This window comes from Sturnus vulgaris, chromosome 8 (genome assembly GCF_052056855.1).
Source record: "Sturnus vulgaris isolate bStuVul1 chromosome 8, bStuVul1.hap1, whole genome shotgun sequence".
In the NCBI taxonomy this organism is placed as follows: domain Eukaryota; kingdom Metazoa; phylum Chordata; class Aves; order Passeriformes; family Sturnidae; genus Sturnus; species Sturnus vulgaris.
The window spans coordinates 26,238,129-26,255,909 of NC_142250.1; the positions used below are offsets into that span (position 1 = coordinate 26,238,129).

The 17,781-nt window shown below is 43.3% G+C and overlaps 1 protein-coding gene across 4 annotated transcripts in view; it reads left to right on the plus strand.

The window, feature by feature from the left end:
• NEURL1 (neuralized E3 ubiquitin protein ligase 1) overlaps window positions 1-17,781 on the plus strand; it is a 145,123-nt gene that overhangs the window by 109,199 nt on the left and 18,143 nt on the right. The window lies entirely within an intron of this gene.

A 17,781-nucleotide genomic window follows, 5' to 3' on the forward strand; every position in this document is an offset into this window, starting at 1 on the left:
GCTGGCCACCTGCTCCCCAGAGAAGTGATTAAAAGGGTCTTTTCTCCCTTTTAACACCTAAAGCCTTTCAGCATTTAGCAAGGCAAGTGTGGGATCTGTCACTGAGGGCTCCAGGACCTCACTCCCTGCAGACACAGGGGAGTATTCATGGCATCATAAGCTGCTTGCAGGAGGAGAAGTTAAGTCAGAGATCACAGGGATTGAAAGACCTCCTGAAGGCTCTTTGGGGAGGATGAGGGACAGGAATAGAAACTAGGCAGCCTGACTGTCTGCCCCTTATTCTTGAACACAATTACATCACACCCTGTTCACATGGTGCTGTTGATGACTGTAGATGTGGTGAGAGAGTAGTGGGAGGGGAGCTTTGTGCAGGGGTGGGATCAGGAGGAGTGAGAGGCAGAGAATGGGATGAGATAGAGGCAGATGGTTGTGGATAAGGAGTGCAGGGAGCCTTAACAGCAAAAGCAGAAGTAGAAACCCCACCAAAACCACCATTACAGAAAACACTCATTTTGCTTTTTTTGGAGAATCCATATATTTTGTTAGAGCACCCTCATGGGACAACCTGCCCAGTGTTTGTAATCTGAAATCCTGTTGTCTAATATGTTTTTAGCTGTTAACATTTTCCAATCTATTGTGTAAATAGCTTCTATTTTAACATTTTGGCAAACTGCTTCCTGGGAAAAGCCTGATCCCTCCACCACTCCTCCAGGGTCCTATTGTCCGGGGTCTTATTTTTCCTTCCTGTTTCACATGAACGTGCAGAGCTTTGACAATTACACTTTGTAATCTTGAAATGTGAATGCTTTCCAAGTCTGGAAGGAGTCTCTCAGGTTTTGAGATTGACCTTTGATTTCCAGTGACAGCCAGGATGGATTTCTGCAATTTTTCATGTTGCCTAGGGCCTGACATTGACTAATAAGACTGGATATTCAGCAGGAATGTCAGGAAACCTTCGGTGATGAGATTTATTCAGGCTGTCCATGCATAGTTTCAAAACTGTAGGGCTAAGTTCCTGTTTGGGGTGAAGGGAACAGTGTTACAACATGGGTGAACTTAGACCATTGCCCCTGCTTTCATTCCACACCCCTCCAGATCTGTCTGATCAACAGCAAGCAGTCTGTTCTACTTCAACTACTGCAGTAAGGACATGCAAAAATCACACGGTTTTTTCTGTTGAAGACTAGCAGCAATCCCATTGCATTTGCCTTTTGTTTATCTTTCTTAAGAAAACAGCAGATTTTGCTTAGTTTTACTGAAAGAGTCCATTGCTGACTGGAAATTGCTATCTATGAAAAAAATAAAAATGTAGCAAGATGTAGGTCACTGTGTTTGAGAAGGGTTTCTGCAGAGCTTCTGCACTGACTTAGTAGGGGGATGTGTGTGGGAAACAACTCGCAGGAACCAGGGTGCATATGTAAAAGCAATTTTAAATTCTGGTTATGTCTTTTTGGCCCTCTGGGGTTGCTATCACTATCCTTTTGACCTATTCCTTTTGCCCCTGGGCTCTTGGGAAGACATCAGAGACCGTCAGAACTCTGCTGCAGGCACAGATTCTTCAGGACACGCCAGGGGTTGGCTGTGCCACTGAAAAGGAAGAGTGCCAAGTGTCGTGCCATGCATGGTGGGGGACTCTGCATGGTCCAGATTTGTCTTGGTGCAGCTTCATCTTTTCCAACAGAGCAGATGGGGGCTGCAGGGGAGAGGAGAGGGACTCTAGTTTGTCAGAGATCTCTGAGGCCATCTGCAAATTTGCAAATGTAGATAAATGGAATAACAAGACCCTCATGCAGAGCTTGTCCACAGAGCACTCGTGATGCAGTAGGACCTGATTACATTGGAGTTCCTACTTTAAAATTCTTTATTCAGCTCTCTAGCTGTCCCTGAGTACAACCTCACATGACTAAAACAAAATTGAATTTTAATAGTTGATTCATTCTTTCCTCTCTTCCATATCTAGGGCAGAGGGAGTGAACGAAACATGTTTATTCTCCTATTTACCAGTTTTCATTTAACCAGCACTGGTTGCAACTAGGGGAGAGTTTGATTTGTATTTTTATATAAATGAAGCAGCATGTGAAAACAGTCGTTTTTTATGGCAAGTTTTGTAAAAAGACTTTTACTATTTTTTACAAAACACAAATTTTGATCTGACAGTATTGTTTTCAACACAGAATTGCTTTGAACCAGCCACTCAGCCTCCTTTGTCCTTAAGGTACTGCAATGGATTTCACAGGAGTTGAAAATCACATTTCCATCAGTTTAAATATTCTCAGTAGCCATTAGGGACCCTAACATGGCTCTTCCTTTGCACAGCAGCCAATGGAATGTGTAAGATTTTTGTTTTCCCTTCTGTCCCCTTTACCTGGCAGGCAGTGGGTGAGCTGCAAAATGCTGATCCAGGAGGGAAGGTGTGCTGACCTCCTTTCTTTACAAGCTCTGGCATTAGGCATCCTCCTTGTCTGGAGAGCATCCCCACCCTGGAGGCTCCATAGTCCTTGCAAGGAAGGTCAATATAAGATCAGCAAGCATTTACTTGGATATTTTGATGCCCTTTGGGCCCCTGGGATCCTGGGGCTGACCCTGGTTCAGGCTAAAGAAGAAACAAGCAGCAGCTTCTCCAACATTCAAAGCAATGTGAGAATTTTAAACTGATTTCAAAATAAAGACATTCATTTGGGCATAAACAATCAGTCACCAAAGAAAGATCCTCAGAGAAATTTAGCTGCTGAATCCTTGACCTCTAAAGGACCCCTAAATATAGTATTGTATGCAATGTGCCTCTTCTTGTGGGTGAGATATTAAGAGCTTATTTATTTATTAGAAAGTGGTTTACAATGTAAGTAAATTAGTGAGTTCCAAGGCCCTCTCTCAGCTGCCAGATGCTGGGAGGATGTTTATGGCCACTGTAAATAATTTCATGGCTTAATACAAACACATTTTTAGAAATCAAGGGCTGATGACTGCATGTTTATAGTGCAGTTGAGGATTTATCAATTCCTCCAGAGTATGAGAAAGAAAACAAACAGTATTTCAGATATTTTAAAAATTCATAAAAAAGAAAAACCCCAAAGGTATCTTTCATTCACGGTGCTGTGAGCTCAAGTCTGCATTGCCTTGGCTGAGCTCTCCCAAGTCTCATCAAGTCAGTGAGATCAGGAAATGCTCAGCATCCTTCAGGACCCACCCCGTGCATTCTGGACACTATGAAGGCTGGGGTTTCAACAACACAGACAAGTTTTCCCTGCCCTGAATTTGCAGATCAGTTTGCTGCTGCTGCTGCTGACCTTTCCCAAGGTCAGCTTTAAATGGCAGAAATCAGATCCTTCCCAGTCAGCAGAGCAGCAAGGTAGAGCAGCACAAAGGATTTGCTTTATGTTGTGGCTAAAAAGTAATAAGGACTAAGCAATCCCTCTGGGGACCAGCAGAAGGGTGGCTCCAGAGGGAAACCTTCTTCTCAGACATAAGACATAGAATAAAAATGGGGCTGGAGGGAATTTCCTTTTCGAGGCATGTGTGCAGCGAGGAATTAGACATCGGCAAGGTGACGTCAGAGCGTATGTGGGATGCTTGGTAGGATTTTTGTGAAAAGTCTCAGTGCCTTGGGGAGGGATGGGCAGAAATGAAGTATTACAGATGCTTCATTTGAGCTTTAAGTCTATTTTCAGCCTTTGTGTGGATGGCAGTGGAGAGCCTGAAAATATCAGCAGAAGCTGTGGGCTGCTCGTGTCATGGTGCCTTGTGGTAGCTGCACGTTCCTGTGCTGTGCTCTCCATAGCAACATATTTTCAATGTAAAACCACACAACCAGCTGAATAGTTATGAGCATTTACACTCTCATTGCATGAGGAAAACTGATGATGCTGCTGAGCTGCTGCAAGGCAGAAATGGTCCTTGCTTTAAATTGCAGCCTAAGCTGTGCTTTCAGTCTAGGGATGAAATGAAGTCTGATGATGGGAATTGCTTAGGCACATGAATTTACAGGTGTCTTGTTCTTTTTTGGGAAAAAGTGACCTTTTTTTAATTACCTAAGAAATTCTGGGGGCAGGAGAGTGACCTGGATCTATAACAGGACAGAGTTAGATGGCTTGACACAATGAGGTTTGCCTGGGCTAATGGTGACAATTAATAAAGGGAGATTAATTTAGGGAATTTTTTTTTTTTGAGAAAGCAGTCAATCTCAGTATAGCACTGCCTCAGATCTGGCAAGCTGAAGTTTGGGTGCTCTCATTGCAGCAGTGTCAAGTTTCTGCAGTGAATGTTGTCTGGCACCATGCTGATCCTTTTCCTTGATGGTCCTGGATTGCCCAGCCTTGAATTCAGCTGTGGGGGCTGCAATCTCCAGCAAAGCAGAGGTGGCTGTGCAGTGCAGGCAGGCAAGGCACAGCCACGGGCATGGCACTGGGATGCCCAGGGTTGTAAATGGATGGAATCTGCAGGGTTCAGTGGCTAATCCTGGCCGTGCCTTGTTTCCTTGTTCCTTGACACATTCCCCTCCTGCTGGTTTCTCGGACCAGCAGTATCTGTGCTGGTAATGGCTTTGAGGTGTTTTGGCAGGTACCACAGTGGCAGAGTGTACCCTGGGTGTGTGTGTAGCTTTTGCCAAAGGAGCTGGGTCCAGGCTCTGCCTGCAGCTGCCCACGAGCAGGCATGCTCAGCGGGATGGCACACAGGCACAGAGACAGCGACAGCATTTGACACGCCTTTGCTGAATGGCTGGGAGTGCTAGGGAACAAGGCTGCTGACCTGGAAAACAAGCCAAGATTAAGAAATGTCAGATTTTCTGGGGAGACGAGGGTTTCCCAGAGGGCTGAGAGGTGAAGAGAGTGACTCTGGAGGTTACTTTGGGATGGCTAATTTCAAATGGACCGTGAACACTGACATAGCACTGGTGCCTCTGGAAAGGGCCACCCTGACACCCAGAGTGGGACTCACCTCCCAAAACTGGGCTCTGGGGTATGGGCAACTGTTAGCAGGATGACATGAGTATGGATGTGACTGTCCTCCTGGGGACAGAGATGAAGGATGATGTCTTCTAATCACAGCTTTTAGGGAGCTCCTGGCAGGGTTAATGTAGCAGTGGGCAGCATGAGGCAGGCACATGAGCCACACTGCCTTTCTAAATTGCACCCATAGGTGCTGCAGCTGTCTGTGCCCCAGCAAAGCCACTGTGAGAGCAGCTTCTCCTATGGTTAAAAATTCTGGTAACTCCAAAAGTGTTTTGTTTGTTGTAGATGTGAAAGTGAACCCAGCAGCTATCCTGTTATTTATATGTTTGCTTCACGTTGCTCACAAATAGGAATTTTCAAGGTGCTGCAAAACTCACTTGGGAAAGAATTGGCTTTGCCTGAGCCTGTGAGAGTGCGGGTGACTGCAGCAGCTTTGGCAGACCTGAGTGAAAGAAATGCTTCTGGCAGGACGAATCACTGAAATGCAGTGGGTAGCAAAGTTGTCATTTATCACTGTTCCTGCAGATTTGGGCCATGGTGGCAGTCCCTGTTCACTTGTATGCAGACAGGGCAGTTTTTGTGCTGTGGCAGCTCTTCCAGCTGCGAGGCAGCCGACGAGACAGAGCTGATGTGGCAGAGCTGGAGGGCAGAGCCTGCAGCACGGGGTGACCCTCACCTCTCCCCAGCAGGATGCAGCATCCCAGATGCACTGTGCTGGCTGTCAGCAAGCCAGCAGACAGACAGCATTTCTGTTCTCAGTGCTGTCACTCTGTCCCCCTGCTAGTAACAGCGTGTGGTGTGTTGGGTGTGGGGAGAAGGCTGTAGTGACTTGGTGTCTCTTTGCCTACTCTAGCAATCCTGATGAACCCCATGATTTCTCCATGCCAGTTTAGGGACTAAATTCTCATCCTTATTTTCCCCTAGATGCCAGGCCCCATTGGAAATGGTTGGACTGCCAAGAGCAGCCCATTTTCCTTGCTGGCAGCATGGAGCAGGACCTGCATGTTCAGCACCGTGGCCTAGTGGAGGGAAGGATACTCAGCCAGGAGGGATTTCACAGACTTCACAGCTCTTCAGAAGGGCTGTTAGCTCCTGGGTGGAGGGTTCAGCTTGGCCTGGAGAAGCTGAGGAATCCATCCCAGCCAGGGCTGTGTCATCCCTGAGCAGCTGCAGTGTAACAGACCAGCAGGACATTTGCAAAAATGAGCAGGAATGCAGAACCTTCACAGTGTTTAACAAGAAGAATAAAGAGCTGACAGGGCATATAGGCAGAATCTCACCATCTTGCCCTGACCCTCTTCCCTGTGTTTATTGTACCCTCTCGCTGTGTTATGTCTAATAAGGGCCATAAGATCCCCTGGGATGGGACTTCCCATTTTTAACTGTCAGACACAAGGCACACCTAAGCCACCTTATAAATAATATTTCTGTGCAGAGAGAAACATGAGCCTGGAACATAAAGGGGTGGCTATGGCAACCACTGTCTGTGTCCTCTGTGTCTTCTGTGGACACAGAGAAGGGGTCTGGGGACACGGCTTCTCCCAGCCTGGAGCAGTGTGCACAACTTCCTGAGGCCCTTTCTGCAGGTGGCCATTGGCTTCTTCCTGAGCATTAAGTCATCTCCGTCCCTCATTGGGATTTCTTCTTCTTTTTTTTTTTCTTTTGCGTACTTTGATATAAAAAAAGTCACAGAACAGAAATACAGCCAGTAGTAACCCTTTCTTCTCTGTTTTAGTTACCAGGAGAATTTGATCACATCCTCTGCTTATTCTGCCTTCAGAAATGCTTTTACAGGTTTAGCTATGTGACTTCCCAGGAGCACACTGTGGTTTGTGGGAATGGGTGCTGATGTGAATTATCCAGGCTCTTGCTCTGATCACTGGACTACATCTGTGCTTGGAAACAAAGACATTTATAAAGTCCTAGTTCTTACAGTACCAGCAACAGTGGGACAGCACTGAGCACAGTGGGGAGAGGTTTTTTTTGCTCTAATATCCAGGTCCCAGAGAGACCTGGGATCAGTCCCAGATTCCTTTGAGCAAGGCATTACTGTGTTGGTGATGACATTTTGGTTCATGTAAACACATCAAACTTCAATTTTTATTATTATGTAGCAAGGGTTTGATAGTTTCCTACAACAGTTCAAAGTACGTGTAGAAAGGTTCACAATAACATTCTCACCAACTATTAAACTTATTATTTAAACTTTGATGCAGAAGGAGGCAGAAGCTGAAGAGAAATGAGTCAATTAATGGCATGACAAATTCTTGAGTTTGGGAGAGTCATCCCTGTACTGGTTACCAGAATAGTTAACAAACTGAAACTGGACAAGTGGATAAATGATCTGGATCCTATGGATCAATGCATTCAGATGATCTTTACTGATAGCCAAGGTGTTGAAGCTTTTCTCTGGGGTAGGTGAGAGTGAAATTTGTCTTTTGCTTTTTAAGGAGTTGGCTGAAATCTGGTAGCAAGATTCAGCTCTTTAGTTCTTTTAGATCAGAGGATCAAAATAATTTTTAAAGAAACCACAAGCCTAATGGGCATGTGCCATAACAGAATAAATGAAGAATTTGTTAAAGAGATGACTTTCTCAGTTATATACCTTGGTGGAAGTGAGCATGGACTCTTTCTCTGGTTCCCCCATAATTTTGCCCAGCAGGGACAGGTAGAATGGAAGATCTAGGCTTAGCTTCAGGAAATCTCCTTTGCTGTTCTCTCCACTGGCACAATGGAAGGGGACAGATGGAAAATGTATTTTAGTAAAGAATTTTTTTGGTTCTGTGGAATGTAGTTTTTAAACCTTACCCTGTGCTCCTGGTTTGGGACTGCTGGTATGCTTATGTGTACATCCTGTTGCCTTCAGTGGGATGTAAATACTTGTTTAGAGGAAGTGTATGCTGAAGTGCTGTTGTGACATGGAACATGCCTAAACATGTACAGAACTTTCCTGAATTGGTGCTGACAGCAGCAATTGTGCTATTTTAAAACAAGCTCATCAAACAAGGCCTTGATTTAGTGCTTCCATGAACAGCTGTGAGAGTGCATCCCACATACTCGACCAGCCCTGGAATAGGAGTGAGGTGAATGGGGTGTAATGGCTGTACTGTCATTTTGTACATGTGGAAAATGAGTCAGAAATTTTTTGAGAGTTCCTTCGTGCTGGATTATGGGTGGAAATTCTCCAAGAAAGAGATATTAAAAAGAATTAAAACAAATCAAATATTCAGGACAAATAGCACTATGTGCATTCTTTCAGATATATGTTTGTTGGATCTTTAGATGAGGAACCAGCTTGGAGGAGGAGAGATATCTGTAAACTTAGTTAGTCATGGTTGAAAAATTGAAATACTTTTGGCAAACTCTAGCTGTTTTCTTTCCCTATTTTCAAAATTCTGTATTTCAATGTTGAGTCTTGAAATAACATTTTAATTTTGAAAAATCCTTGGCAACAGTGATTTCCAAACAAGCCTCAGAAACCAACTGGAGAAGCTCTTGGTCCAACAGTCATTTGTTTTTATAAAAGGAAGTTAGATAAACTGAACACTCTGCTTCAGGTTAGCCCAAAATGCTGTATCTTCACAATTAAATTGTTTTTTTCTTTTCAGGCAGGATATGAAATATTATGTATTATTACTGCATTTCACAGGCTGCATCTTCACTGGAAAATATGCTTTTAGCCCTGGTAGGTGAGTTAGCAGCAAAATCCTTGTGATGTCCAGGCAGTTTATAATTTAGCAGTGCTTCTCTGAACCAAACAGGACTGCAGCTTGCCCAGGCTCCTGGGATTCCTAAGGAATTGAGTCTTCCCCAATGGCATTAAATCAGTTCGATAAACAATGGTGCTAGGTAAAACGCTGGCCCTTGGAGAGACCCTGACAGATACAAAGAGGTTCTTGCAGGGTTGAACTCTCCCTCAGCAGCTCTTTGCAAAGCCATCAGTGATGGCAGGAGCCTGACACTGGGAAATGTGGGGAGAAACTGCAGGAGCAGCCATCATCTCCATGGCTGCCTGAAGGCACAGGGTAAATGGAAGTGAGGGAAAAAGGATAGATGCAGGAAGGGAGGATGATAAATGGGAAGGAGGCAGAAAGTGCTTGTTTTGAAGAAAATTGCTGTCAGGTGATTCAGGGGGTGAGGGAATGTGAATGATGCAGCTTGGAAATTGGCTGTGAGCACTGGGATGCTATGGGAACATTTGCACAGTAACATAAGGTTTGCAAATAGGGTTGTGGGAGGGCCCATAGCAATCTGCTACAGAGCACATTGAGGTAAAGCTGTGGGGTTAACACTGCATGCAATTGTGATCTTACCTGAATAGGTGAGATAAGAGGGTCAAAATTCCTAGGAGGATAGGAGGGTAAAAGGGATGATGATGCCAGGGTAAGCAACAGAGTCACAGCTATGAGAAGACAGCTCTGTAAAGTTGTTAGACAGTAAAGACTTGCAGTTATTGCCCTAATTTCCTATGAAGAATGAAAAAAACACAACAACACTCAGAGCTTTTCTACAGAGAAATTTACATTTTAAAGTTCAGGAAACATCAGATAAAGTGACAATTCACAGTCTCCTGGGAGAATTAAGTCTATTACAGATAATTAAAACAAGTAAAAAAGGCTTTCCATCCGTAAAAATAGTCAAAGGAAATGGAAGGAAAATGTGTGTCGCCCTACAGAGAGAGGCAGGGCTGAGATTAAAATAACATTGGTATGGTCCTAAAAGTGGTGATTGTTTTCCTGTGGTTTCCAAGAGGGATAAAAATAATTGATCATGGAGTCTAGCAGGCCTGAGGCATGGAGGTGAAAATCATTGATTGGGGTGAGAGTACAGTTCAAAGACTTCATACGTGAGTGGGAGTTGGGTTAAAGAGTGAATAACAGGATCTAGGTTGTCTCCACAAAACCCAGGGCACATGGTTTCTGCTCAAACCGTATTTCTGTCTTTAAGGGGAGTTAGAAAGCTCATGAACACAATAAAGGGAATCAGACCAGGGACCAATATCCAGAGGTGGCTGTGGCAGTGGATAGGCATATCCTCAACCTGAAGGATTTTTGTCAGTCTTCAAAACTGCTGGCTGGGGAGAATGAATTTGCCCCAAATGAAAAGCCTGAATGAAACTCAAATGTGGTGTTTGCAACATAGATGTTGCCAATACTCTCTCTGAGCATCAGCTTTTGTGGAAAAGAAAACAAATACATAACTATAACACACATATGGAAGTTTGTTCTTCATAACCTACTGTCAGACTCTTTCAGAACATTCATATTTTCTAAGGAGAAAAGTAATTTATTTCAGTTTTATGAGGCTAGTTATGCTCTTTGTGCTGTTTCACATGTGCAAATCAATTTGACATGCTTACAGATGTTAGGCAGAATTGTATGAATATTTGTTATAAACCAGAATGGTTCAGAGCACTTTATTAGATAATACATGCCCCAAAACTATAATTTATCGGTCCATGTGTAAGACTGTATGCTTTCATTCCTTAGATTTTATTGAAGAATATGCAGATCAATTCAATTACTAAGCTGGCCTGAGAACTGCAGTTGCTCACTCTGGCTTAAAAACAGCCACAATTCTCTAAAGCTCAGGGATTTTTATTTTCCCTTTCTGAATATTTCAGCTTGGAAACTGGCAGCACATGAGCTCACAGCCTTTTAGAATCCAGATAGTTTGTTTGGTTTTTTCTGTTTTGTTTTGCTATGATCTTTTGTCTGTACTATTGGTACAACATGGACAACCCATGAAAAGAAATTTGTGATAGTCACAGCAAACCAAGGGCATATTTGTGCTCTTAGGAAAGTGCTCTGAACAGATCCCAAGGGTTTTCCTGAGATTCATTTGGCAGGATACCAGCTGCCTGATGCAGCATTAAAAGCACCATTGCCTCAAAGCAGGATTTGGTGCTAAATGGCCACAGGAAGCTACCAGATCTACAGAATAAATTTTTCAAACACCTTGCTGTTGGTAACAACTAAAGACTAGGTTTATTCTCTTCCATCCCATGTTTTATCACTTCTCCAAAACTGAGTCATGCAAACCAAATAGTTTTAGTGCTCAATATCTCCCAAAATGCCTGTAAAGAAATGCTGATTTTTATCCAAGTAAATGCAAACACAAAGCAAAGATGAGTCCAGGGAGATGAACGTAAGCACTGTTTATTCCCACTCATTTCTGTTAAAGTGGCAGAAGTTTGTAGCCTTGCAATTGGTTCCACAGGGTCAATGATCTGCTTTCTTTTGTAAACCTTTAAAATCTGGTGACAATTTTCAGTGTAAATCTGAATTATTTCTCGCACTGAACTTCAGCTTTGGACTCTTTGTAACTCTTGGCTTGAATTTTGACTTCTGCCTCTTGGTTATTGTAGATATGTCTCTCAAATGCTTCAATCAATATTGGAAAAAAACATCTGAGTACCTTGTCAGAAAGTTGATTTGGATTGTGTTGGTCACAGGCAAACAAATGGACTCAGGTGATTTAAATATCTGCCACTCCTGCAGTGAAAATGGCTGATATGAAATGCCAGGTAATTTGCCTTCCAGGTTGCAGTGGGCAAGAAGCCAATATTTGCACATAGCAATTAACTCCTGCTTTTACCACGTTGAGGCACATGAAATGTGTGTTTGCTCTCCACTGACTGTGTGGTGATACCAAATTGGTGTGTTGGGGAAGGAGAAATTCTGGAATAGTGGTTTCCATGCTGGCCACTGGGATCTTTAGTGGATGAGGAGTCCCAAGAAGATTGATTTTTTAGGTGAGAAGAGCAACCTGCACACAGAAGCAGAGGAACAGCAGATAGAGAATAAGGCATTGATGAAGAATGAGGAAATGAGAGGGTATACCATGGAAAATGGAGTGATTTTGTTGTGCACTGAGCTAAACCCTAAGGGGCTTCACTTGAGAGTTCTGCCAGAGGAGCCATCTATCCCTTTGGACTGCTCAATCCATCCCACAGTTTCCAGTCTATAAAATAAGACCATTAATTCTTCCTGCCTGCCACTCACCTCTTACATATCCTGTTTACATGGTGAGGAGTGTCTTCTGCTGCAGAGCCCAGCAGCTGGGTTCTGATCTCAGGTGCAGTTTGCCCCAGAGCAGATTTTACTGTCTCTTAAAGATCAGCCTGGCATTTTCCATAAATATCTGGTACAAGTGGTATTGTCTGTTGGCTGTAGTTCTGAAAAGAGAGGAGCCAGAGCAGTGAGAGCAAACGGGAGCATCTCCGTTTGAAATGGGATATTTATACTGTCAATGAAGTAGTGAAATGCACAGAGCAAGATGTTGTGTAAGTAGATTTTAACTGATGTCCTTGATTTGATGTGGGTGTTTTCAATAAGGAATGGTTGGTCAGAGGCAATAACTCAGGCAGTTTGATTTCTCAGTTGTTCATAAAGAGAAATGTACTTTGTAGAAGTGAATTCCTAAGTATATGGCAAAAGAGGTTTTTAGTCTGAATCATTCCTTTGAGGGATTTTAAACATTTGCCTCCCACATGCTACAATAATGCTCTGAAAGTGGTTTCATTGTATGGTCCGAGAAGCTGCATTCTGGCGCCTGATGGTTTATAAGAAATAAACACAATGGAGTGGCCTTGGGTAATATAAATTCCCAATTTAACAGTACAAGCAGTAAGGGGAGAACCTGTGTGCAGCATCAGAGCAGAAGGACCTGGCTGGGAGCATGGGTCTCTGCAGTATTATGCTGAGCCTGGCAGATCGCAGTCTCCTCTCCAGACCTCACATGGAGAGTACGAGTTCGTAGAAAAACAAATAGTTTTATAAGTATCTCCTCTCACATGGCCAGCAGGGAAAAGCAGTTTGGACATTCTCTGTGAGTGCAGCTTTACCTCTTAATGTCTGTGAGTAGGGCTTCAGCATTCTTCACTTCTCAGTTTTTCTCCTGTGTTATTTAAAGTAAGGATAATTTTCACTCTCCTGCTACAACAAAGCAGTTAGGATACACATGGCAGAGACTGAGGGAGTCTAGAGCAAAGCATCCCACAGTGGTGAGGATGTCTTTACACCATGAGTACAGCAGGCTGCATGAACATCTGCTTCCAGTCACCCATTAGTTTGGGTGGATTTTGAACTCAGGACTACAGAATGGTCCTTCTCTTCCCAGACCCTGTCACAGATGCACTTTTTCTTTCCACTGGAGGTGATGCTGTGGGCTGGATGCCATACACACATCAGGCAAGCTGGCAACCAAAGGAGTTTGAGAACAGGTATTACTCCTTGCCACTAGTTGCAGTGATCTCCATCCTTACTTTAGGAGGGATAAATGAGAATATAAGTTGCTTCAATTTTACCACATTTTCAACCCTCAGTCACCTTAAAGTACATAAGAAGTTGGGCTGTAAATAACAAACAGAAATTGTTCTGTACTGTAGCATGGCAGCCCCCCAGCAGTGCACATCAGCTTGCCAGTACTAAGCCAGCAAGGGAGCAGTGACTGCCACAGCACGACACAAGGCAGCTGAGATTAATAATGCACTCCCACGATGGGGAGTATGAGCCTGTGAGTGACAGAAGCACAGGTTTGTTTCTTGTCTTATGACTGGTTGCTTTTCCTAGTTGCCCTTGAGTGTGATGCTATTTTACAGCATGGTACATCTGCCTCGTATTTCAAACACCTCTCTCTGCAGTGTCAAAATCCTGCCAAATGGACTGTTTGGTGCATGGTTCTGCTGTAGACCATAGAGGAGGTACTGCAAGATTACAGGTGTTGGAAGGGCAGCTCTCCTCCCTGGGTAACTCCTTGTGACAGGTAGAGCTGGTGGTGGGAAAAAGAGCCTTCATCTGCACTCCTGAGTGGGAATGGAGCCACTTGAATGTGGTTGGAATAACACAGTATATATCCTTTTGCAGGTGCAGGTTTATGCAGAATATTCTTGCAGGGGCCTCTGACTTCAACGTGTCTTTTGGTAGCTTAGTACCCCTGAAGTTCCTCGGTCATGGAAATTATTCCATGAGCTCCCGTACTCACTGAAAACACCATTACCCAGTGAAGTGAGGGATTAAGAGAAGAAAATTGCACTTGTGAAAAAGTAAAGCAAAGAACAGAAGGAAGGAAAACCATGAGTCTTCACACAGAAAGGGAGGCATCATACCAGCAAAGTTCTGGCTCTGCCAATTTTTTACTCTTGGCTTAGTAGTTGAGGACAGAAATGTTCTCCAGATGCAAGGAATCATTAGGCACTTCCTTGACTTCTCAGCATTTCTCTCTCCTGGGAGGGAGGAAGGATCTTTAGAAATAGGATATGTTCTTACGGTTCTCACAGAATGGTCTCATTCCCCAAATTATAAGTTATTTTTTGTAGTAGTAAGTCTCAAAGTTGGTTTATTTGCAGTAGGTGTTCCATAACTCATTCTGGAGACTGGTTGCAGACCTCATACTCTGAAGAATTACAATTCATGGAGGTTGTAGGATTGCACCAATCTCAGGAAACTGATCAAGAGGAGGTCTGTGTCCCCTGAGCTGCAGTTAAACACAGACTGAGTTTCCAGCCTGTGTGTGCATCCAGCTGAGTTTGCTCTGCTGTCTTAGATCCTTTACAGGTGCATGAATATTGGCTGCTCATGACCTTGGAAAGTCAAGCCTTTGGGCAATAACAGAGAGTGCTGAAAAAGAAAAAGAGGAGGGAAATGATGATTTGACAGTCTGACAGCAGCACATCCCCTTCAGGCGTGTGTGGGAATGAGATGATCTGTGCATGCTGGTGTATTCAGTGTGCATGTGATCTCTATAATAAATACGTATTCTACATATTAACATAACACATGTTTTGAGGAAATAAATTATTTTGAGAAGACAATATTTGGCACTGGTTCAAAAGAAAGGTGATAGTGAAATACTTTTGATCTGAGTGCAGTGATTTCAGCTGCATCTGTCTGCTCACCAGCTCCTTGTAAAAGCTGTTCTAGAGTGCTGCTGCAGTTGCACTGAGCTTGCACAACGTGGGAAGCTCTTCCATGCCCTCTGAGCAGGAAAATGGAAAGCTTTGAAGCCCTCTGGGCTGAGAAAGATACTTCAAATTATTTTATCTGAAACGAATCAACTGCTGAAAATCTGAATTTTGCAGACAAACTCCACTAACAAGAAGAAAACAGAAGGCAGCTGAACTGCTCAAGTGCCCTTCATTTCTACTTAGATAAATTAATTACCCATCTTTACTTTTTTTCTAAAACAAAGCTAGGAAAAAATACAAAGGCATTTGTGAAGATAGGCATCCTTTAAATTCAGTGTTTCAGATTCTCCAGCTGAGGAGCAGAAAATCTGCACTTAGTAGATTTCCACTTTGGCTTTGTCTGTACTGCTATGAGAAACTTTAAGTCTCAAAATCCAGAAATAACATCGTAACTGCACTGGTGCAGAGCTCAGCAAATCCTCTCTGGAAAGCTACCTGAGCAGCCAGCTCCACTGAGCTGCCATGGTCAAGGCCAGCTTCCTGGTGGTGTCCCAGCCACTGGGTTTATGCTTGCTCTGGTGGCCTGGGGACAGCTGTGGTCTTCACAAGTCCATCTATTCTCACCCAAGGAGATCTCTCATCAAGTCACTTTTCCCAAAGAAACACTGCCAACTGTCTTATACAAGAAATTCTATAACTGTGGATGTTTAATGAAGAGAGGAATGATTCCTAAATTCTTCAGGCTGAAGCTGGGTGGTCCTTGGTTGTTGGCTGTTGGACCCATTTTGTGTCTTACAGTCACGTCACATGAAGTCATTCAGCCTGTTTGATGTGCCCCCCAGATTTGCCTCTGTAAATATAAATGCTCCTGCACAAAGGAGTCTCTCCTGTGTAGGCATTAAAGATCACTTGTAAATGTTCTGCAGGGCTAAGGCTGTGTTATGGGCCACTCCAGCATGAAGAGCTTCATCTGCATTCAGCATGACTCGTTTGGTCTGTTTTAAAAAGTGAGAACTGAAGCTTTAGAGGAAGAAAACAACTAATTTCTGGGCATCTTCTTCTGAAAGAAAGTGGTCAAAGTCACCTCATTTGTTCCACATTTCACCAGAACTGTTCTTTCACAGCCCTTGGCCATTATCACTTATTGTGGGTAAATGGCATTCTACATTTCTTCCAACCTACCTACTACCCCAAAAGATGAATCCCACTTTTGTTTTGATTTATATTCAATGGGATGATTTTTTTCCTCTGGCAGGATATTTTGTGATGTGGGCCAGCATCTCTTAGAGACTCATCTCTAAATTTTCACAAACATACTTCAGAAGCCAGTAAACTGCAATCCTTTCTTCCATGGTTATTTGCAAACATTAATGAATGAGGTGTCACGATCGCTTCTATATGCTAGAGACATCTTATTCCTTAGGTGGCCGTGCATCCAAGCTACTGAGGGATTTAAGTAAAACGGTTGGATATGTAACCCTGGTTTGCTGTCACTGCCATGTGTCTTGTCTGCAGAACTCCATCTCTCTTAACCTCTTTTCAGATGGAAAAAGATATTCTGTCCAGCAGCCAAAGGGAAATGCAAGCATCCTGGTGGAAAACAAGCTGTTTCAAAACCCTGGCTGCAAGCTACCCACACATCACAGTTGTCAGCCAGGCTGCACATGCATAGTTACAGGGAATAAAATAGAGAGGACCTTCTGTTCCTATTCAGAAAGATCTCTATCCATTCACCTACACAAAAGGATTGTCATCAGCTGCCAGTATTAATTTGTTCTCCTATGTAGGTTTCCGGTTAAAGGAAGATAAAATAAGTCCAGTCCTGCTATCCAGCAGGAGCACTTGGAATGCAAATACTAGCCCAAATATTTCAAAGCATTAATGCGACCCACTTCTAGATTACTTGGGGTAATTTCTGATTTTATTTATTCCTCCTTTTCTTCAATTAACTTCTGAGAGGCTGAAATATCAGTATGCAGAAAATCAAATATGAGAAACAAAGCCCATTTTTATTTTAGGACTCTGCTTCCCTTGTAATAGTAGTTTATTTAAAGAGGAGCCTGGAATAATCCAGTTTAAGCAAAGCAAAGAGCTCTACTGAAGCCAAACCTTGTGTGGGTGTGCTCTTGTCAGGACTCCCAGAAGAGGAGGACAGGAAAAGCTGTTAGTCAGACCTCAGATATTGCAGGAGATGTTGGCTACTCAGTAGCTGGCATTATTCCTTGGCATACCAGTACACAGCTACTACTCTTGTGTATTGGGAGAGAGTACATCCCATTGGGAAAATCCTCAGATAACCTGATGTCCTGCTCTTTGTTGTCAGAAAGAAAATCCCAAGGATATGTGGCTGGAAGAGGTGTCCACTGCAAGGGCCTAGAATATGCTTTAGGGACAACTTTGCCTCTTCCTCTTGTAGCACCTTGTGCTGTTTGCAGCCTGTCCCATGCTGGGCTCTGGTGTGTTGATTTGTGTTATATGGGGTTGTGTCTCCTCCTCCTATTTGGACCTGGGCTCAAAGCCACAACAGACTTCAGTCCAGTTGGGTCACAGCTTCTTACACCGTCTCAGCAGTTTCCCACATACTCAATGTTCACACAAGTGAAAATGGTCTCCTCATGCTTCTCAGAGTTAAGAAAGTTGGACGTAAGAACAAATTTTTGCATTAGCTCAGCTTTCCTTATAATTTTTAATGAGGTTTTTTTTCTCAGTATGTTGTTCTTTAAAATTTCTAAGACAGCAGCACAGCTAAGGATGTATTAAATATAAGTAATTTCAGCATTAAAGACAGGGGAACATGTTCCTCAGAAAAAGAATCAAATAAATTGATTAGTTCTTGAAGCAGCAGGTATACTAACAAAGAGGATAAGGTGCAATTTTGTTTCCACTGGTGGATTTCAGTGTCTGAGAATCATCTTTTTAGTTATA